This window comes from Scyliorhinus canicula, chromosome 11, assembly GCF_902713615.1.
Source record: "Scyliorhinus canicula chromosome 11, sScyCan1.1, whole genome shotgun sequence".
Lineage (NCBI taxonomy): Eukaryota > Metazoa > Chordata > Chondrichthyes > Carcharhiniformes > Scyliorhinidae > Scyliorhinus > Scyliorhinus canicula.
In genome coordinates this window covers 128,695,897-128,719,920 of record NC_052156.1, presented here as the reverse complement: position 1 = coordinate 128,719,920, position 24,024 = coordinate 128,695,897, and positions in this window count along the sequence as shown.

The window sequence follows — 24,024 nt, the reverse complement described above, 5'->3', positions numbered from 1 at the left end:
CAATGCATCATTACCAATTCACATTTCTAATAATTTGTGACACAAACATATTTAAAAAGTTACCATGCTTGTCACAAGATGTACAAATCCACCAATGTCTGAGCTATCATATTACATTAGGATTGGTTCCATTGAAATCTATGGTCACTGCATAATTGGAATTATATTTGCTTTTGCAATGATCTGCTTTTGAATTTTAGAATTACAGTGTTAAAGGAAAATATTCCATGAATAAGGATACAATCGGTTTTCCAATGCAACTGACGTTCTTTACATTAATAATTGCGTGACAACTGCCTGCCTTCACCCTGAGCTGCTGAAATTTTAGTAACTTGGCCACCCGTCCCTTAAATGTATGTTTGCCATCTCTATTCTTCCTTCCCATACTTGTTGTTATCATTGGGAATGGTATATATTACAAACGCAGTGGCTTCCACAATTTCAAGAACAATTCCTCATGACAACACCATGCAAGGACTCCATTCATTTCTCCCAATTGCACTGTCTCCATCGCATCTCCTCTGATGTTGCTATCTTCTACACCAGAGCTTCAGAAATCACTCCAATTTAGGACAGTAAGAAGTCTTACAACACCAGGTTAAAGTCCAACAGGTTTGTTTCAAACACGAGCTTTCGGAGCACGGCTCCTTCTTCAGGTGAATGGAAAGGCCTTTCCATTCACCTGAAGAAGGAGCCGTGCTCCGAAAGCTCGTGTTTGAAACAAACCTGTTGGACTTTAACCTGGTGTTGTAAGACTTCTTACTGTGCTCACCCCAGTCCAACGCCGGCATCTCCACATCATGGCTCCAATTTAGGAGACAGAGTCCCCAACTGAATCTGTCCCAATTCCTGTGCTACAGCTTTCATCTCTTCCACCAAGTGCAACCCAATAAGGTCCTAATTGTCTTCATCATTCAAGCCACCAGCTCTCATATCGCCCCAATTTTAGCTTGTGGTGTGAATCTGGCCGAGAGGGCAGACAGCAAACTAGGTTCAATGTAGAATGAAATTCAATGGCCTCTCATTAGGGGGTGGGTGTGGACTTGATGGGCCAAATGGCCTCCTCCTACACTGTAGGAAATCTATATGCTAATGCTTATGTAGATCATTGGTCCCCAACGTTCTACCTGTCATGGCACACCTTTATCCTATAAAGGATTTTAGAGGCACACCACCTATTTTCGCAAACTTAACTGCCCTTTTATCTCGAAAGCCTTTTACCTCGAAACTTAAAAACATGTCAAGCCACCGTACAATACAATATTCAGTGTTTAAAAAGTTTAAACTTATCTTCATTTGCATGTCAAATATGACATTTTAAATTGAAAATATACACAATTTCAAAGTGTTTCCCATTAAAGATTTCAATTGTTTTCAGTTTTTGTTTGTCTGTATTTGTAAATGTGTAAGTTCATAAATGAGGAAATACTGTGAGCTGCACCTTACCAGCAATGTTAATGTGGCACCTGGGCCTGCCCCTGTGAGCAGAGTCTCTTGATTCGGAGAGGAGCTGATCACAGGGCAATTCGCAGGTCTTGATCCACTGATAGGCGCTCCCTATAAGACCATAAGATGCAGGAGCGGAAGTAGGCCATTCGTCCCATTGAGTCTGCTCCTCCATTCAATGAGATCATGACTAATCTGATGTAATCTTCAACCCCACTTTCCTGTCTTAACCATAACCCTTCATTCCATTACTAATTAAAAATCTGAGATTCTCAGCCTTGAACGTAATTAACGACCCATTCTCTACAGCTTTTTCCAGTAAAGCTTTTTATTTTTTTACATAAGCCAGTGTTGAGAACATTAACTTGTGCAGATAAGTTGTGGGGAATGGTAAGAGTACTGCGATAACACGATCTGAAATAGGTGGACATTCTTGTCCCGCAAGCATGTGTCCAGAGGCATCTCTGCAAACTTCACTTTCAGTGTATGATCCATCCTGAGCTCAGTGTTCCTCTTGTTCTTTTGATTACAATTTCTTTGATGATTCAAGAGAAATTGAATCAAATGGATATATACCCAGTCAAAGTCTTCCACACTCGTGGCAGGAAAGTAGCATTCAAACTTATCTTGCTGTGTTTTAAGATGTATGGAGATGAGGTTGAGTACGGTTTTGCACGACTTTGACCACTTTTTCCTGCCAAAACCAATTTGGACCTGAAGTCTTAAATTTTATCTGTGGCAGTCAGAATGTCTCATTGTCCCCTGCATTTTAACATTCAGTTAATTTAGATGGCTGAATATATCTGAAAGATATGTAAGCTTAGCACATCAAGAATCACTACATATTAAATCTTTGTGCGGCAATTCATGCACAGCCGAATACTCATTTAGCTGCATCACGCAAAACGTGAGGCAAAACATGAGAGAGGACATTTCCCAGAGCCATCGCACTTCTGTGTGCATGAGTAAACCCTGGTACTCAGCTCCCATCTTTTCACACAAAATAGTAAGCCAGCACAATTTCAAAGGACGTGACTTCAACTAATTCACAATTTCACTGTTTGGTCTAACATTACAGTGAACCCAAATGGCATTGTTTTGGCAACAAGGGTTTCACGGTGCAGGATAGGGTGGTTGATCTGGATGTCAGGATTCTGTTCTTTCACCTTACTCACGAATCTTTTGACATCTCCCGTCATGAAAGCTGCTCCATCAGCGCACATGCTATTGCGCTTGGTCTAGTTAAGATTGCTTCGTCCAGATCAGCAGTTGTGACACGAACAATTTCCTCCCCAGTCACATGACCAAGCCATTGTTTGCAAGAGAAGAAATTCTCTTTGGTGGAATCCCCGTCAACATACCTGACATTGGCTAAGAAATCATAGCGTCCACTAATATCTGTGGAGTAAGCAATCAACAAGGCAAATTTCCACTCATTTTTAATTTCTGTTGAAGCACCTGTTCTATATCAACTGACATTTTGTCAATACGCCGTTTGATTGTACTATCAGAAAGAGAAACTTTGTTGATTTCTTTGGCCGCATTTGCTCAAAAGATTACTTTCACAAAATCTTTGCATGCCGGCAGAATTAGGGTTTTGCCAATGGTGTGCGGCCAGTTTGATTTTGCTATGAGCTCAGCCACCAGGTAACTACATCCTGCGTTTTATCTGAAACCTGCACACACTCCTCCAAACTTTGATTTTACTTTACATTTTGTCCTCCAAGGTGCTTGAAGTGCTGTGTATCCTTGCTAGAGAGTGAATGGTGTTTTGTATTGAAATGGCCCTCAACTTACTTGGTACCATTGCAGCAGCTAAGAGCTTCTCCCTGCAAATTAAGCATTCTGGGACAGAGCATGAAAATCCAGAGGCCAAGTAAGCTTTTTCTGCTGAGGTTCCGGTCTTTCAGCCACATCTGAATCAGAGCGGGATTCTTCACTTCTCTTCAATTCTGATCCATGTAAAACTGTGGTCAAACATACCACACCAAACAATAAATGCCCTCAGGCATCAAGTTACAAGCACTATTTCAGCTCTTCGGCCATACCAAGCCATGGCTCCAGTGCCACACAGCATGGAGTTACCAACCTTCAGTTGTCTTCTCGGATCTTTGGGACTTCTTTTGGGGTTTCTTCGACAATGAGGACTGCTTCTATACCTGCCACTCTTAAGATCTGCTTCTTGCAGCCATTTCTCGAATTGGAGCCTGTTTCCCCTTTTCTTAAATTTATTGGTTCCTCTTTCTACCCCTCCCTGTCTTCTTCCCTTACTGGGAACTTTGTGTTTTTACTTCCCCTTGTCTTTGCTCCTGTTCTTTTTTTTAACTTCTCTGTGTCTCTCTCACTTCTCCCAAGTTTTTCATGCCTGTGTTTTCGTTTTTTGCGCAGGCACACGTGGTCTTTCTCGTCATGGTCGGCATCCCCATGACCTGAGGAACATGGGTCTGCCGTGCATGCGCCAGCCAAAGAAGGGGCGCACATGTGTTGTTCAGATTGTTTTACCTGACTTCCGGTGGCGGCGATGACGTAGGAAGCCGCACATTTGGGAGCTCCCATTTTAAACGGACTTTTCGGCTCTTTTTAGAGCCCAAAACGGAAATTTTTCGATGTCTCCCGGTGGGAGGTGGTGTGCTGATCGACTTTCCCCGCAGTCCATGACTCGAACTCGGAGTGGAAAGGGGGAAAAAACGGCAGCAGCTCCCCAGAAAAAAACGGGGGAAGGAATCCAAGATGGCGGCCGGCGGAGATCCAGAGGAGTGGAAGCAGTGGGCCCTGGAGCAACAAGCTGCTCTCCTGCGCTGTTTTGCAGACTTCAAGGCTGAGGTTCTGAGCTCTCTGCAGGAAACGAACAGAAGGCTCTCGGAGATTCAGGCGACCCAGGGTGCTGCCATCAAGGAGTTGCAGACGCAGGCCACTGAACGAGAGGAGGAGGCCGGGATCCTCGTGAGTAAGGTGGAGGGACACGAGGCACTCCACAAGAAGTGGCAGGAACGCTTCAAGGAGCTTGATCACCGAATGAGGCGGAAAAATCTGCGGATCTTGGGCCTTGCGGAGGGGCTGGAGGGGTCGGACCTGACAACCTACGTGGCTATGATGCTGAACTCGCTAGTGGGGGCCGGGTCTTTCCATCTGCCCTTGGAGCTGGAGGGAGCACACAGAGTACTGGCCAGGAGGCCTAAGGAGAATGAACCCCCGCGTGAGGTTCCACCGGTTCAGTAATCGGGAGTGTGTGCTGTGCTGGGCTAAGAAGTGAAGAGCAGCAATTGGGAGAATGGGGTAGTACGGATCTACCAGGATTGGAGTGCGGAGGTGGCTAAGCGGCGGTCCGGGTTTAATCGGACGAAAGAGGTGCTTTACAAGAAAAAGATAAAGTTCGGAATGTTGCAGCCTGCGCGCCTGTGGGTAACTTATTCGGACCGGCATTATTATTTCGATTCCCCGGAGGCGTGGGCCTTCATGCGGACGGAGAAACTGGACTTGAACTAGGGGTTGGGGGTTGTGGGGTCGGTTGTAATACTTTATTGCTGGATTCTGCTGTTGCTGTGTTCTCTTTTTCTGTACTTTTACAATTTTGATATGGTTATTTATGGGGGTGTTCTGTTATGTTTTTTTTTGCTGTGGGGCATTGTTTGAGTTTTGTATCTTGCGGGGAGGATTGGGGGGGTTTGTTGTATTCTATGTCGGGTTGGGGGTATGGAGTGGGGCTGGTATTTGGGAGCTGCGTCAGAAGGGTGTGATGGGGCAGTGCGAAAGCGCGGGGCTTTCCTCTGGTTTCCCGCGTTGCGGGGCTGGGGGGTGGAGACGATGACGGGGGAGGCGGGCCCTTAACTGGTTCTTCCCCGCGCTGGAGCGGTGCCTGGAGGAGGGATAGATTGGGAGATGATCCCACTTTGGGAGGGGTCGGGTTACTGGCGGGAGTTTCCGGGGTCAGCAGAAGTTAGCTGACCCACGGAAGTACAATGGAGGACGGTTCGCGGCTAGGAGGATTCCTAGCCTGGGAGGGGGGGAAAAGGGAATACCGGGTTGCTGCTGGTAGGGTCAGGAAGGAGCTGGTGTGGGCCGGGGGGGACAGAGGTGAGGAGTTGTCGCTGTGGGGATTGGGTCGGGTGGGGGGTGCTGGCCTGGGGTGGGCAGTCGACGGGCTATGGCTAGTCGACGGGGGAGGTGGGGGCGGGACGCCCTCTGATTCGGTTGGTCACCTGGAATGCGAGAGGATTGAATGGGCCGGTGAAGCGGTCGAGGGTACTTGCTCATCTGAAGGGGCTAAAGGCAGATGTGGCAATGCTTCAGGAGACCCACCTGAAGGTGGCGGACCAGGTCCGTCTGAGGAAGGGGTGGACTTCAATACGGTGTTAGACACTGTGCAGATTTCGAAAAAAAAGTGACCCAGATGGGAATTGAACTTGGGACCCTGGCGCTGTGAAGCTACAATGCTAACCACTGTGCTACCGTTCGGCACTTTCCTGATCAGTGCATGCACCCTTCGGATTAAAAAAGGTAAAACAATCTTTTTTTTAAAAATAATTTTTATTGAAAAATTTTGAATTTATACAACAACAATGAACCATAATAAAATACCAAAAATAACAATAATATTAGCAATCATAAACATTCGGCCCACCTCCATGAACAACACAGCATATTAACAACAATGCAAATTAACACAATATTAAGTCACATAATAGAAACAACAATAAGGAACACCCCCCCTTACCCCCCCTCCCCGGGTTGCTGCTGCTATTGACCAAGATACCTATCTTTGAGCCAGGAAGTCCAGAAAAGGGTGCCATCGTTTATAGAACCCTTGTATTGATCCTCTCAGGGCAAATTTGACCCTTTCCAATTTTATAAATCCCGCCATGTCACTGATCCAGGTCTCCACACTTGGGGGCCTCACATTCTTCCACTGTAGCAAGATCCTTCGTCGGGCTACTAGGGACGGAAAGGCCAGGACACCGGCCTCTTTCGCCTCCTGCACTCCCAGCTCTACCGCAACTCCAAAAATCGCTAGTCCCCACCCTGGTTTGACCCTGGATCCAACCACCCTCGACACCGTCCCCGCCACCCCCTTCCAGAATTCTTCCAGTGCTGGGCATGCCCAGGACATATGGGCGTGGTTCGCTGGACTCCCCGAACATCTGGTGCACCTGTCCTCACCCCCAAAGAACCTACTCATCCTAGTCCTGGACATGTGGGCCCGGTGCAGCACCTTAAATTGGATGAGACTAAGCCTCGCACATGAGGAGGAAGAGTTGACTCTCTCCAAGGCATCCGCCCAAGTTCCGTCCTCTATCTGCACCCAAGTTCCTCCTCCCACTTAGCCTTCAGCTCCTCCACTGACGACTCCTCCACCTCCTGCATTACCTTATAAATGTCAGACACCTTCCCCTCTCCGACCCACACCCCCGAAAGCACTCTGTCCATCGTCCCCCGCGAGGGCAGCAAAGGGAATCCCTCTACCTGTTGCCTAGCAAACGCCTTTACCTGCAAGTATCTGAACATGTTCCCTTGGGGAAGCCCAAATTTATCTTCCAGTTCCCCCAGGCCCGCAAACCTCCCGCCAATAAACAGGTCCCTCAATTTACTGATGCCCACCCTTTGCCACCCCCTAAATCCCCCATCCCTGTTCCCTGGGATGAACCGATGATTGCCACCCAATGGAGCCTCCATCGAGCCCCCTGTTTCCCCCCTATGCCATCTCCAATGTCCCCAGATTCTTAGGGTCGCCGCCACCACTGGGCGCGTGGTAAACCTCTTAGGGGGAGCGGCAACGGCACCGTTACCATGGCACCCAGGCTCGTACCTCTACATGACGCCATCTCCATTCTTTTCCACGCCGCCCCTCCCCCCTCCATCACCCATTTACGCACCATTGACACATTGGCCGCCCAATAGTACCCCAGAAGGTTGGGCAGCGCCAGCCCGCCTCTATCCCCCCCTCGCTCCAGGAACACCCTCTAAACTCTCAGAGTCCCATGTGCCCACACAAAGCTCAAAATACTGCTAGTCACTCTCCTAAAGAAGGCCCTGGGGATAAAGATGGGCAGGCACTGAAAGAGAAACAAGAACCTCGGAAGCACCATCATTTTGACGGACTGCACCCTCCCCGCCAATGACAATGGCAGCATGTCCCACCTCTTGAACTCCTCCTCCATCTGATCTACAAGTCTGGTGAAATAATGTTTGTGAAGAGTCCCCCAGTCCCTGGCCACCTGCACCCCCAGGTACCTAAAGCTCTCCCCTGCCCGCCTACCGGGAGCCTACCAATTCCTTCCTCCTGGTCTCCAGGGTGCACCACAAACACCTCACTCTTGCCTAAATTTAGTTTATAACCTGAAAAGGTCCCAAAATCAGCTAGCAGCTCCATCACCCCCGGCATCCCTCCCACCGGGTCCGCCACATACAGTAACAGGTCATCGGCATACAACGACACCCTATGTTCCTCCCCACCTCGCACCAAACCTCTCCACCTCTCTGAATCCCTCAACGCCATCGCCAGCGGCTCGATTGCCAGTGCAAACAACAAGGGGGACAGGGGGCAACCCTGCCTGGTCCCTTGGTAAAACCGGAAGTATTCCGACCTCCTCCCATTCGTGGCCACGCACGCCATCGGGGCCTCATATAGCAGCCTTACCCATCTAATGAACCCTTCACCAAATCCAAACCTCCCCAACACCTCCCATAAGTACCCCCACTCCACTCTATCGAAGGCCTTCTCCGCATCCAGCGCCACCACTATCTCTGCCTCCCCCTCAATCGGCAGCATCATGATGACATTCAACAATCTCCGCACATTCGTGTTCAGCTGCCTTCTCTTCACAAAACCTGTCTGGTCCTCGTGTACAACCCCTGGCACACAGTCCTCTATCCTGGTGGCCAGGATTTTTGCCAGCACCTTGGCATCTACGTTGAGAAGAGATATGGGCCTGTATGAACCACACTGCTGGGGGTCCTTGTCCCTCTTTAAAATTAACGAGATCAGCGCCCGCGACATCGTCGGGGGCAAAGTCCCCCCTTCCCACGCTTCATTAAGTGTCCGCACCAGCAAGGGGCCCACTAGGTCCACAAACTTTTTATAAAATTCCACCGGGGAAAGCCCCGGTGCCTTCCCTGACTGCATCTGCCCGATCCCCTTAACTAGCTCCTCTAGCTCAATCGGCGCACCCAACCCCTCCACCTGCTCCTCCTGCACCTTCGGGAAAGAAATCCCGTCGAGGAACCTCTCCATTCCCCTCCTCTCCCCCGTTGGCTCCGACCGGTACAGTTCCCCGTAAAAGTCCTTGAAGACCTCGCTCACCTCTACCCCCTTCCGCACCACATTCCCACTCTTGTCTCTCACTCCAGCAATTTCCTTAGCCGCATCCCGCTTGCTGAGCTGATGAGCCAGCATCCTACTCGCCTTTTCACCATGTTCATACACTGCCCCTTGTGCCTTCCTCCACTGTGCCTCCGCCTTTCTAGTGGTAAGCAAATCAAATTTAGCCTGCAGGCTGCGCCTCTCCCCCAACAGTCCCTCCTCTGGTGCCTCTGCGTACCTCCTGTCTACCTCCAGCATCTTTCCCACCAGTCTATCCCTCTCACTCCTCTCGCTCCTCTCCGTGTGCCCGGATGAATATCAGCTCCCCACGAATCACTGCCTTCAGGGTTTCCCAGACCACCCCCACCTGAACCTCCCCCGTATCATTCACCTCGAGGTACCCCTCAATACTTGCCCGGACCCTCCTACACACCTCCTCCTCCGCCAACAACCCCACATCTAACCGCCACAACGGGCGCTGGTCCCGCACCTCCCCCATCTCCAACTCTATCCAATGCGGAGCGTGGTCGGAGATTGCAATGGCCGAATACTCGGCCTCCTCCACTCTCGGAATCAGTCCCCTACTCACCACGAAGAAGTCTATCCAAGAGTAGACCCTATGTACGTGGGAGAAGAAAGAGTACTCGCGTGCCCTTGGCCTCACAAACCTCCATGGATCCACCCCACCCATCTGGTCCATAAACCCTCTCAGTACCTTACCGCCGCCGGCCTCCTACCCGTCCTAGAGCTGGACCGATCCAGTGAAGGATCCAACACCGTATTGAAGTCTCCCCCCCCCCCCCCCCCATGATCAGACCTCCCGCCTCCAGATCCGGGACCCGTCCCAACATACGCCTCATAAAGCCCGCATCGTCCCAATTTTGGGCATACACACTAGCAAGTACCACCTTATCTCCTTGTAGCCTGCCCCTAACCATAATATACCTACCCCCCTTATCCACCACCACCTCCGATGCCTCAAACGACACATTTTTCCCCACCAGAATTGCCACTCCCCGGTTCTTCACATCCAACCCAGAGTGGAAAACCTGCCCCACCCATCCCTTCCTCAGACGGACCTGGTCCTCCACCTTCAGGTGGGTCTCCTAAAGAATTGCCACATCTGCCTTTAGCCCCTTCAGATGAGCAAGTACCCTCGACCACTTCACCAGCCCATTCAATCCTCTCGCATTCCAGGTGACCAACCAAATCAGAGGGCGTCCCGCCCCCCCTCCCCCGTCGACTAGCCATATCCCGTCGACTGCCCGCCCCAGGCCAGCACCCCCTGGCCCGACCCAGTCCCCACAGCGACAACACTTCACCTCTGTCCCCCCAGCCCCCACCAGCTCCTTCCTGACCCTACCAGCAGCAACCCGGTATTCCCCCCCCCCCCCCCCCCCCCTCCCCCCGGCTAGGAACCCTCCTAGTCGCGAACCGTCCTCCATTGTACTTCCGTGGGTCAGCTAACTTCTGCTGACCCAGGAAACTCCCGCCAATAACCCGACCCCTCCCAAAGTGGGGTCACCCCCAATCTCTCCCTCCTCCAGGAACCGCTCCAGTGCGGGGAAGAACCAGTTAAGGCCCCGCCTCCCCCGTCATCGTCTCCACTCCCCAGCCCCGCAACGCGGGAAACCTGAGGAAAGCCCGCGCTTTCGCACTGCCCCACCACACCTTTCTGCTGCAGCTCCCAAATACCAGCCCCACTCCATACCCCAACCCGACATAGAATACAACAAACCCCCCCAACCCTCCCTGCAAGATACAAAACTCAAACAATGCCCCACAGCAAAAAAAATAACAGACCAACGCCCCCATTAATAACCATATCAAAAATTGCAAAAGTACAAAAACAAAGAGAACACAGCAACAGCAGAATCCAGCAATAAAGTATTACAACCGACCCCGCAACCCCCAACCCCTAGTTCAAATCCAGTTTCTCCGTCCGCACGAAGGCGCACGCCTCCTCCAGGGAATCGAAATAATAATGCCGGTCCGAATAAGTTACCCACAGGCGCGCGGGCTGCAACATTCTGAACTTTATCTTTTTCCTGTAAAGCACCTTTTTCGTCCGATTAAATCCGGACCGCCGCTTAGCCACCTCCGCACACCAATCCTGGTAGATCCGTACTACCCCATTCTCCCAATTGCTGCTCTTCACTTCTTGGCCCAGCGCAGCACACACTCCCGATCACTCACCAGCACCGCACGTGGGGGTTCATTCTCCTTAGGCCTCCTGGCCAGTACTCTGTGTGCTCCCTCCAGCTCCAAGGGCAGATGGAAAGACCCGGCCCCTACTAGCGAGTTCAGCATCGTAGCCACATAGGTTGTCAGGTCCGACCCCTCCAGCCCCTCCGCAAGGCCCAAGATCCGCAGATTTTTCCGCCTCATTCGGTGATCAAGCTCCTCGAAGCGTTCCTGCCACTTCTTGTGGAGTGCCTCGCATCCCTCCACCTTACTCACGAGGATCACGGCCTCCTCCTCTCCTTCAGTGGCCTGCATCTGCAACTCCTTGATGGCAGCACCCTGGGTCGTCTGAATCTCCAAGAGCCTTCTGTTTGTTTCCTGCAGAGAGCTCAGTACCTCAGCCTTGAAGTCTGCAAAACAGCGCAGGAGAGCAGCTTGTTGCTCCAGGGCCCACTGCTTCCATTCCTCTGGAGCTCCGCCGGCCGCCATCTTGGATTCCTTCCCCCATTTTTTCTGGGGAGCTGCTGCCGTTCTTTTCCTCTTTTCCACTCCGAATTTGAGACATGGACTGCAGGGAAAGTTGATCAGCACACCTTCTCCCACCGGGAGACGTCGAAAAATTTCCGTTTTGGGCTCTAAAAAGAGCCGAAAAGTCAGTTTAAAATGGGAGCTCCCAAATGTGCGGCTTCCTACATCATCGCCGCCACCGGAAGTCCACAACGAATTCTTCTTAAGCTACGCTACGACTTTGAACTTGTCCACACGCCAGGCAAAGAGCTCAGAGTTACAGATGCCCTATCCAGGTCCATTACCACACCGTGTGAACAAACTGACTTCATCTGCCACATAGAAGCGCAAGTGCAATTGTGTGCCACCAACCTTCCGGCCTCTGACGAGCGGGTGGTCCAAATTCGTGAGGAAACGGCCAAGGATCCTCTACTGCAGCGTGTGATGCAGCACCTTACCAATGTCTGGCAGAAAGGACCATGTCCCCAGTTCTACAATGTAAACACTGTTGGGGAGGGTTTAAACTAATGTGGCAGGGGGATGGGAACCAGATTAGGAAGTTAGGGTGGTTGTGATGGGAGATTTTAACTTCCCCAACATTGAATGGGACTCGTGTAGTGTTGGAGGCGTAGATGGAGCAGAATTTGTAAGGACCATCCTGGAGAGTTTTTTAGCGCAGTATGTAAATAGTCCAACTCGGGAAGGGGCCATACTGGACCTGGTATTGGGGAATGATCCCGGCCAGGTGATTGAAGTTTCAGTCGGTGATTACTTTGGGAATAGCGATCACAATTCCATAAGTTTTAGAATACTCATGGACAAAGACGAGAGTGGTCCTAAAGGAAGAGTGCTAAATTGGGGAAAGGCCAACTACAACAAAATTCGGCAGGAGCTCGGGGATGTGGGTTGGGAGCAGCTGTTTAAGGGTAAATCCACATTTGAAATGTGGGAGTCATTTAAGGAAAGGTTGATTAGAGTGCAGAACAGACATGTTCCTGTGAAAATGAGGGATAGAAATGGCAAGATTAGGGAACCATGGATGACTGGTGGAATTGTGAGACTAGCTAAGATAAAAAAGGAAGCATACATAAGATCGAGGCGACTCAAAACTGATTAAGCTTTGGAGGAATATCGGAAAAGTAGGACAAATCTCAAACGCGCAATAAAGAGGGCTAAAAGGGGTCATGAAATATCTTTGGCTAACAGGGTTAAGGAAAATCCCAAAGCTTTTTATTCGTATATAAGGAGCAAGAGGGTAACTAGAGAAAGGATTGGCCCACTCAAAGACAAAAGAGGGAATTTATGCATGGAATCAGAGGAAGTGAGTGAGATTCTTCATGAGTACTTTGCCTCGGTATTCACCAAGGAGATGGACATGATGGATGTTGAGGCTAGGGATGGATGTTTAAATACTCTAGGTCATGTCGGCATAAGGAAGGGGGGAGGTTTTGGGTATTCTAAAAGACATTAAGGTGGACAAGTCCCCAGGACCGTATGGGATCTATCCCAGGTTATTGAGGGAAGCGAGGGACGAAATAGCTGGGGCCTTAACAGATATCTTTGCAGCATCCTTGAGCACGGGTGAGGTCCCGGAGGACTGGAGAATTGCTAATGTTGTCCCTTTGTTTAAGAAGGGTAGCTGCAGTAGCGGACTGGGTCTAAAAATATTGGTTGCCAGGAGACAAAGGGGGCCCACCCACAACTACAATGCTATCATTTAATTTTCTAACGAATAAATAAAATTTTCAAAAAATACATATGGAAAAAAGGGTACAATTAAAATTTTTGTGGAAAAAATGTGTATTTCTTAGTGATTACAGTGTACATGTACTGTACATATTACTGGCAGTAGATACCACATGTAAACACAGAATGTTATAATTGAATTTTTTATTTATTTTTTTTAATTTTAAGTAATTGGTTGATATTTTTAAATAGTTTACTGCACAATTTACACATTAACAGATAGTTCAAAAGCACAATAGAGCATTGCATGCAGTCCACTATATTAAGAGAAATCGTTTGTGTTCGCTAGATGATTGTGCGAATCTGCCAATAATTGCTTCTGCATCCAATTCATCTAACAATTCCTTTTCAATGGATAGCAACATGTATGATTCCAAATTCTCCTCAGACAGCAAATTTCTTAACCTTTTCTTTATGATCTTTAGCTTTGAAAATGTCCTCTCACATTGGACTTGAGTAACTGATAGTGTGCAGATGACTTTATAAAGTTCATAAAGGTTATCATATGCCTTGTCATGAAGTCTGTTGGATGCCAGAATTTTTAGTACACACGATGGGCAAGTGCTGCAAATTTTACAATTGTTGCAACTGGAATCCATATTCTCACCATCATTAAGCAATAGCTTTAATACATCAAAGTTTGAAGCAAAAGAAAACAATTCAAATAATACTTGATCTTTGCTGATTTGTGGAAACAGCTTAATAATACCTTCCAATGCTTCATCTTCAAGGCCCTTCTCTGCAATAGTTTTAAACTTTGCTGGGTCCAAGCAAGACAAATCTTTATATAACTGTTTGTGTTGTACAAAGCGTGATTCTAGTGACTGGACAATGCGATCCATTATTAGGTTAAACACATTTACTCGAAAATCAGCTAGAGAATCTGAAGAATTTCTTTCATCATCAATAAGCTCATCTGCCATTGATCTTCTTCCTCTGCCTCTTAACTGGCAATGCTGTTTCCAACGCATCAATTTCCAATGTTTGATTTTCATCCATATTCATCTGTGAAATCCTGTCATTACATTTATTTACAAATTCCAAAGCCTTGCTGTGAACGTTATCAAATGTTCTTGTCTGTCCCTTCAACTTTGTTGTAGCTGAATGTACCAAACTCTATGCAGTAAACATATCTAAACCACTTGTCTGTAGATAACTTGATAACGGGGATGTAGTTTCAAATATATACAAGTAAGTAAATGCTGTCAATATGGTTTCAAACTTTAGAAGACTTTGAAGTAAAACATTTGCTTCATGTTTTGTTTTTGCATCAAACTTTTCTGAATCTTGTATCATCGATAAGCATGTCAATAGATTTACGAATGTACTGGCAGCGGCATCATCAAAACGTCCAAATATAGTTGTTGCTGCATTGGATTTGCCTGACCATCTGGTCTCACCAATTAGCTTTAATCATTTCATTTTTTCTTGTCCTAGATGTTTTCCAACAACTTCTATCCATACAGCCATTCTCTTGTTTGATGCTTTCACAAAAGTTGCTATATTCTGGAGCAAATTGAAAAAAGAAACTGCAGGCACACAACATTTTGTTGTTTCAGTTATCACCAAATTCAAGACATGGGCATAGCACCATATATGAACATGTTGATCAGCCACATCAGCAATTTTACTTTGTAAACCATTATACTGGCCATGGTAGCTTGCAGCGCCATCTGTGCTATCAGATAAACATTTTTGGGGGTCAATTTTAAGATGCTGTAATGTTTCAATCAATAGATCAAAAAGTCCCTGTCCTGTACCATCATTACTTGGCACAACTGAAAGTAGTCGCTCACAGATAATACCTTTAAGCACATACCGAATAATAATGCTAAACTGATCGATGGATGAATTATCTTGTGTTGAATTAATTGCTTGAGAAACTTCATGACTAATTCTTTCTTGTATCATATTCTTCATAATTTTTATTAACATGTTTATAGTTGTTTTACTCAGGTATGTAACAAGTCCACCACAGCCTTTAATTTGAGCCTTTCCTTGTTGCTCTAATCGTTTGATTCTTTATTTAGACTTGTTTTGCACTGTAGAAACGTGAGCTGCCATAATGGGGTCATATTTTGCCATCAACTGCACTGTAGTTAAAAAATTGCTATGATTCAGAACCTCATTATCTAGAGCGTACGCCGATTAATTTCTGTGACCTCGAAAAGGAAGTGCTTGCTTGCCTAACATCTTTATGATGTCTATAATCCTCATGACAATACTTCTCTGCTTCAGTAGTTCTTCTTTCCTTTTAATTAGTGATGCTGCAGAAAATTTATCTAAGGTGCCATCATTAACCACACTGATATATTGCTGAGCATTTCTGACATGTGTTGTCGATTCATGTAAAGTCAAGCTCTGGCTAATACGCCTGTAGTCACTAAAGCCACGTACAACGGGTGATGGATTACAAGTGTTGGGAAACTCAAAGGCTAAGCAGTATGAACAATATAAGCATCTGTTTTCTTTGTTATATGTTAGCCATTTTCTTGGGACTGAGTCATTCATAATTTTCCTCTCATACAAACGAGCATTAAATGGCAGATCATCAAGTGGCTGAAGTGGATGTTCAGCAAAAAACTGTTTTAGCTTTGCTCGTGATGGATATTGGAAGGTTCCAGTAATTGATCTTTCATTTTCTTGCGTAGGTTCATTTACAGGATGTGCTTCAGAAACCAAGTCATTTATGCTTGAAGGAATATCTGATTCCCTGTCACTAGTTGAAACTATGTGTTCAGATGTTGCAACTACAGGCAGTACAGATACCGGAACAAGGAAGCCAGAAGAAATATTGGGCCTGGGTTGATTAGTAATGGATGCACTTGTATTTGTCTCCACGTTCAAAGTAGCTCTTCTCTGTTCTTGTAACTCGCATGTCATTGCATCATCACCATGAGCATTGTTTCTTGCTTCTTGATTATTTGTTGCAGAACTGGATATTGATGTGGATTGTGCTTGTGGTATTATAAACTCTGTAATAGGCCTGCATCGCTTGGCTGATTCCTTCCTTACTGCTATTTTTTGTTCTTTGCGTTTTAGTGACCCAGATTTATGCTTTTTCTTTTCCATGCTGGTAGGGGTAATATTCCTGAAATAAAAACTTAATTAAAAATAGCTCACATTGGGAAAAATGAATATTGATGATTGCAAGAATAACTTGAAGGAACGCCAGATAAACCCCTACTTGATAAAAAATATAAAATAACTTACTTACACTTCAATAGGCTATGTTCATTAGTCAATACTACTGTGGCCTATGCAGCTTCAGAGAGGAGACAATCCACTGTCCAGTGTTCACACCAGCAAGCAACTGAGACAACTGTTGAAACTTAGAAGTTTGGTCCGACTATAGTAAGACATTAAGAATGGTCCCACGACCAAAGTTAACATGTCCAGTTTGATACCAGTGTAGTGTTACAAGTCGCAACCCTTTGAGTTTACTGATCATGGCTTATCACTTCAATATCTTTGACCTCATGATTCACGGTTAAAGGTACCGCTTCTCCTTTTCGGTGACCTCACAACCCTGTGCACTGCTTGATATCCTTTCAAGTTGCCGACCATCTCAAATCACGAACTGTAACTTTATCTTTAAATTCACACACTCTTACTGAAAACGTGGATTTCCAACTATGTCCGACCCGGGTGAACCAGTCCCCCCCCCCCCCCCCCCCCCCCCCCCCCCCCCCCGCCACTCCTTTTCACATCCGTTTAACACTGCTTCGTTCCTTCATACACTGAGTGATTATTTGTTTGTTTGTTTCTTTATTACATTTTTATTTGGTATTGCTCTTTTTAAAAACAATTATATTTTATTAAGTTAGAATACAAATCTCAGGAAAGAAGTTGGAGATTTATTTATCTAATTAATTCTAATTTTTAAGGGCCCTTCAGAGAGTCACGGGCCCCTTCTTGGCTCTCCGGGCCCCGGACCGATGTACCGGCTGAACCAAGACTACTGCTTGATATCCTTTGAAGTTGCCGACCATCTCAAATCACGAATTGTAACTTTATCTTTAAATTCACACACTCTTGCTGAAAACATGGAATTTCCTTAATTATGCCTGACCCGGGCCCCCCTATTCCACATCCTTCCACTACCTCCCTTGCTTTGTTCCTTTTCATGTACTGCTTATTTGTGTCCTGTTCTCTTTTTTTACTTATTCCTTTTTCTTACTAAAACAGTTGTCTGTGTTTGTTTCTTTATTGCATTTTTATTTGATATCAGGGGCCCACTTGCCATTGGGCAACTGACACCCTGGCCAGTCCGCCACTGGGTAGCAGGGATAATCCAGGGAATTATAGACCTGTGAGCTTGACATCAGTGGTAGGCAAACTGTTGGAGAAGATTCTGAGGGATAGGATCTATTCACATTTGGATGAAAATAGACTTATCAGTGATAAGCAGCATAGTTTTGTACAGGGAAGGTCATGTCTTACAAACTTAATAGAATTCTTTGAGGAAGTGACAAAGTTAATTGATGAGGGAAGGGCTGTAGATGTCATATACATGGACTTCAGTAAAGCATTTGATAAAGTTTCCCATGGCAGGTTGATGAAAAAGTGAAGTCGTATGGGGTTCAGGATGTACTATCTAGATGGATACAGAACTGGCTGAGCAACAGGAGACAGAGAGTAGTGGTGGAAGGGAGTGTCTCAAAATGGAGAAAGGTGACTCGTGGTGTTCCACAGGGATCCGTGCTCGGACCATTGTTGTTTGTGATATATATAAATGATCTGGACGAAGGTGTAAGTGGTCTGATGAGCAAGTTTGCAGATGATACTAAGATTGGTGGAGTTGCAGATAGCAAGGAGGACTGTCAGAGAATACAGCAAAATATAGATAGATTGGAGAGTTGGGCAGAGAAATGGCAGATGGAGTTCAATCCAGGCAAATGCAAGGTGATGCATTTTGGAAGATCTAACTCAAGAGCAGACTATATGGTCAATGGAAGAGTCCTGGGTAAAATTGATGTACAGAGAGATCTGGGAGTTCAGGTCCATTGTACCCTGAAGGTGGCAACGCAGGTCGATAGAGTGGTCAAGAAGGAATACAGCATGCTGGCCTTCATCGGAAGGGGTATTGAGTACAAGAGACGACAGATCATGTTACAGTTGTATAGGACTTTGGTTAGGCCACATTTGGAATACTGCATGCAGTTCTGGTCGCCACATTACCAGAAGGATGTGGATGCTTTAGAGAGGGTGCAGAGGAGGTTCACCAGGATGTTGCCTGGTATGGAGGGTGCTAGCTATGAAGAAAGGTTGAGTAGATTAGGATTGTTTTCGTTGGAAAGACGGAGGTTGAGGAGGGGACCTGATTGAGGTCTACAAAATTATGAGAGGTATGGACAGGGTGGATAACAAGCTTTTTCCACGAGTGGGGGTATCAATTACAAGGGGTCACGATTTCAAGGTGAGAGGGGGAAAGTTTAAGGGAGATGTGCGTGGAAAGATTTTTACGCATAGGATAGTGGGTGCCTGGAACGCTTTGACAGCGGAGATGGTAGAGGTGGGCACGATAGCATCACTTAAGATGCATATGGACAGATATATGAATGGGCGGGGAACAGAGGGAAGTAGATCCTTGGAAAATAGGCAACAGGTTTAGATAAAGGATCTGGATCGGCACAGGCTGGGAGGGCCGAAGGGCCTGTTCCTGTGCTGTAATTTTCTTTGTTCTTTGTTCTTTGTAAAGGACGACCTGACGGTGGTGGAAGGCATCCTCCTGAAACTCGAAAGGATCGTAATTCCTCAGAGCATGCGCGCTATGGTGCTCAGCCAACTCCATGAGGGTCACCTTGGGGTCGAGAAATGCCGACGCAGAGCTCGGGAGGCGGTCTATTGGCCGGGCATCAGCCAGGACATTGCCAACACAGTCCTCAACTGCCTTACCTGTCAGAAGTTTCAGCTAGCTCAACCCAAAGAAACGTTGCAGCAAAACGAGATTGTGACCTCTCCGCGGTCCAAAGTCGGTGTCGACCTTTTCCACGCCAAGGGGCATAGCTACGTCCTCCTGGTCGACTACTTCTCCAGTCACCCAGAGGTGGTGAAACTGTCCGACCTCACGTCGAAGGCGGTGATCAAAGCCTGCAAAGAAACGTTCGCCAGGCATGGGACCGCTGACGGTAATGAGTGACAACGGTCCTTGCTTTTACAGCCACGAATGGTCTGATTTTGCACAGTCCACAACTTCCGTCATGTAACCTCCAGTCCGCACTACCCGCAGTCAAACGGGAAAGCCAAGAAAGGGGTCCATATTGTAAAGCGGTTGCTGTGCAAAGCTGCAGACTCAGGCTCCGACTTCAACATGGCAATGCTGGCATACAGGGCAACCTCACTGTACACTGGGTTGTCTCCAGCGCAGATGCTCATGAATCGCACTCTGAGGACCACAGTTCCAGCCATCCATGTTCCAGACCTTGACCATCTCACGGTCGTTCAGAAAATGCAGCAGTCACGGGCCCAACAGAAAGCCACATATAATGCTCATGCCATGGATCTACCTGAGCTGGTCCCAACTTATCATGTTCGTGTCCAGTTGCCTGAGGGTGGCTGGTCGGCCACAGCTGTTGTGATCAAACAAGTGGCCCCTGATCCACCAATGCGGCGGTCAACAAGAATTCGCCCACCGCAAAGACTAAATCTATAGACTGAACTTTTGTACATTTTGTGACCTCATCGATTTGACCTCTGTACATATCGTTTTGTTTGCCATATATCTTCACTAGCGACACCTTCCTATGTATATACGTTCATTTCGACACCTTTTGTAAATAGTCAGGCACATATACATACGCACGCACACCTTAATATTTATTTATCAAAAAAAGGGGGGCAGATGTCATAATATCCACTCATGTATATAATGGAGTGCAGACAGGCAGTGATTGACACACAGGATCACCAGTAAGCACACAGCACAGAGCAGCCAATCACCAGACAGGACACCACCACTATAAAGCCAGAGGGCACTAGGTTTCCCGTTCTCTCTGGACCCAGCCACTGAGACAGTCATAACCACGAGCTAGCCAGTGCAAACACCATGCGGTAGCTAGTAGGTCTGGTCAGGCTAGTACCAGGTCTCCAGTCAGTTCAGTATAATGTCGACCCACAGCTGAGCATGTATATTAGTTATATTGTTGAATAAAATCGTGTTGGAACTTCTCCAGTGTTAGAGGTCTGTCACTCGCCACACTGCATCAAGTGCAGTCCATGTCGAACCAACCTGCCTAACACATCACCCCTCTGAGGTGTTCTCCAGGGAGTTAGGAGAGGGTGCAGCCTGGGATGGGCCGGCGCCGTCGGCTGGAGGTCCTGCGGGAGAATGGCTATGTGGTCAGTGGGAGGGATGGGTCAGTCAGTAAGGCAATATCAACTCACGTTTGACAGGTCCTCTGGGTGGAGCCCAGTGGTTGCTCACCTCTGCGACGTCAGCCAGCCTCTGCCTGGGTGATCGATCTGTCCTCGGCCACCCCGGTCACCTCCAGGGTCCGCTCCTTCAAAGGTGAGGATTTTTAAGTCGGGCACCCCTGCGCCGGTCTGGGTGTTCCCCCAGTGGTTATGGGAAAACTTTTCCTGAGGAGACACAGAGAGGGCATCATTAGCCACACACGTGGTTCACAGTGGTGGGACAGGGGGTGTGAAGGAGGGGCTGGGGGGGGTTGAAGGGGAGGGAGGTGGAGGAAGGGCTGGTGGTCACATGGGGAGTTGGGGGATGGATGGTCCCTTCGGGGGGTGGGGGGGGGGGGGGGGGGGCGACTTTGGTGTCTACTCATTCTTGCTGCCCGGTGTAGGTCATTGACTTCTTTCCACCACTGGAGGCCAGTCCTCATGATCACACTCCCCTTGTTGACAGCTGCCGCCACCTTACCCCAGGCAGCACTGGCTGCCTTGTGGCTGACTCTCCTGGATTCTCGGGAAAACAGAACATCCCTCCTGGCCTCCATGGCATCTAGCAGCCACCCCAGGTTAGTGTCCCTGAATCTGGATGCCGGTCTCCTCAGTGTCATTGTTGCGAGCTGGCTGGGGTTGGCTGAGCAAGTGCAGCTTATGTGCTGCTTGATCTTGTTAGCGGAGGCTGGCGATCACAGTGCTAGCGAATCAGCTGGTGAGCCTTCATTTGCAATGAGAAGCCCATGAGGCCTCATTAAGTGGACCAATTAAAGTTGAATTGCGTTGCCGGCCTCGCTGGGCCAAACGCTGGGAAGCTCACTACCACACTTAGAAACCTTCCCGGAGAATTACACCCATGGTCTACAGTAGTGATACTTAACCTTCTTTATGGATCAGATGAGTGGACTATGTGCAGCAGACACCTCAAAAACATGGAGTAGTATGACTTCCGCTGCCTCCACAAGATCCTGTAAATCCATCGGTAGGATGGGTGCACCAAGGTTAGTGTTCTTGCTCGGGTCAGCATCAAAGCACTTACCATGCTCAGTCAGCTCCGTTATACAGGCCACTGTGGTGAATGTACTTCATGTAATTCATACTGTATAGTATTGTGTCCTTGTGGGCTCTGTCTGTGAGCCGTTGTGCGGCTCTGCCCACAGGGGGAGATGAAGAGTTTGTACAGGGCTCCACCCCCGGCTCCGCCCATGGCCCCTCCCACTACCGGAAGTATAAAGTGTTGCAGCCTTGTGAGCCTGCCCTCAGTTCTTCTGGTTGCAGGCAGGCTCAGTTGTAAGTCTATTAAAACCACAGTTTACTTCCTATCGTGTCTCGAGTGAATTGACGGTCACATCAATTTAATAGACTTAAGAAAACTACTATGGAATCAGCCCTCAAACCTGATTGACTAGAACTCGACCCGCAGGCTGCAGAGGCGAAGGAAATCTTTCTACACGGGCTTCGGTGTTTCAAGGCCTGTCTGGCTGCATCGACCACCTCCGAGACTACAGAGGAGCAGAAACAGAGCCTACTGCACGCACGGGTGAGCCATCGCATCTCTACGCAACTCAACTGTACCGACTCGTATCCCAAGGCCCTCACTATGCTTGGCCGATTATACGTGCGCCCAGTAAACGAGGTCTACACGTGGCACATTTCCGCTACCTGCCGCCAGCGCCCCGCAGAGTCGCTAGAGGACTTCCTGCGCAACTTAAAAGCCCTTGCTCGGGAATGCAACTTTCAAGCTGTAACTGCCTCCCAGCATATGGAACTCGCTGTCCATGATGTGTACGTTGTGGAGGTCCGGTCTAACTATGTGCGCCAGCGACTACTTGAAAAAGGGGCCCAGAACTTGGAGGACACGGTAGCGCTAGCGTTTCAAAGTCTCAACTCATTCCCCGCAGACCAAGCGACCCCATAGTGGATTCCCGACCAGCGACTGCCCCAGGCCTGCGCCGCGCGGCCACCCACCCACAATGGAGCACCAGTGTGCCATTTTTGTGGCTAGCCCCAACACCCACGGCAGCACTGCCCGGCCCGCAATGCGACCTGCAGCAGCTGCGGTTGAAAAAGACATTATGACAAAGTATGCCTGGCGAAATCAAAACCCCCTAACTCCCCCGCAGTCCAGAGCAATCGCTCCCCCTACTCGCAGGCCCGCAGGCCCCGCAATGTTGCAGCGTGTCTGCCGACTCCACCTCCGCCCGACATATGGGACTCATGGGGGCCGCCATCTTGACAATCCTCCCCCACGCGGCCGGCCATGTGCGAGTCATGCCGGCACCACCTTGGGTGCCATATTCCTCACCGCCCGCCACGTGCGACCCACGGGGTCGGCCATCTTGGACGCCATCTTCTTCATCGCCCGCCACATACGATCAACTATCGCCGCTATCTTAGCCATCACCCGATGTTCACCTCGACGACTACGACCTCCACGGACAGTCATCCCGGGGCCACTCCAGCACTGCTGATCGAGCCGCCGACTACCCGCAACTCAACTTGTCATGTTGGACCAGTCGCATCCGAAGCACCTCAGGAGCTCGATGATGTCTGTTCAAATCAACGGATACAAGACACCGTGTCTCTTCGACTCCGGGAGCACCGAGAGCTTCGTACATCCTGACCTGGTAAGACGCTGCTCACTCCCTATCTTCCCTGCATGGCAAACTATCTCCCTCGCCTCGGGCTTGCACTCGGTCCAAATACAAGGGCGCACTGTTGCGACCCTAACGATTCAGGGCGCCAGCTACTCTAATTTCCAGCTGTACGTACTCCCTGACCTCTGCGCCCCACTCTTACTCGGGCTCGACTTTCAATGTAATCTCAAGAGCCTCACACTCAGCTTCGGCGGACCCCTACCTCCTCTCACTATATGCAGCTTAGTGACTCTAAAAATCGACACCCCTCCAATCTTCGCTAACCTAACGGCTAACTGTAAACCAGTAGCCACCCGCAGCAGGCGGTACAGCCTGCAGGACAGAGTATTCATCAGAGCTGAAGTCCAGGTGCTCCTACGTGAGGGAGTCATAGAGGCCAGTAATAGCCACTGGAGAGCTCAGGTGGTGGTCATCAAGACCGGTGAAAAGTTCCGGATGGTGATTGAGTACAGCCAAACCATTAACCGGTTCACACACCTCAATGCGTATCCCCTCCCCAGAATTGCAGACATGGTCAACCAGATCACCCAGTACCGCAAATTCTCCACGGTGGATCTGAAGTCTGCTTACCACCAGCTCCCAATCCGCCCGGAGGACCGTCACTACACGGCGTTCGAGGCAGATGGCCGCCACTTCCATTTCCTCCGGGTCCCCTTTGCCATCACGAATGGGGTCTCGGTGTTCCAACAAGCAATGGACCAAATGGTGGACCAGTACGGGCTGCGGGTCACGTTTCCGTACTTGGACAATGTCACCATCTGCGGCCATGATCAGCAGGACCACGACGCC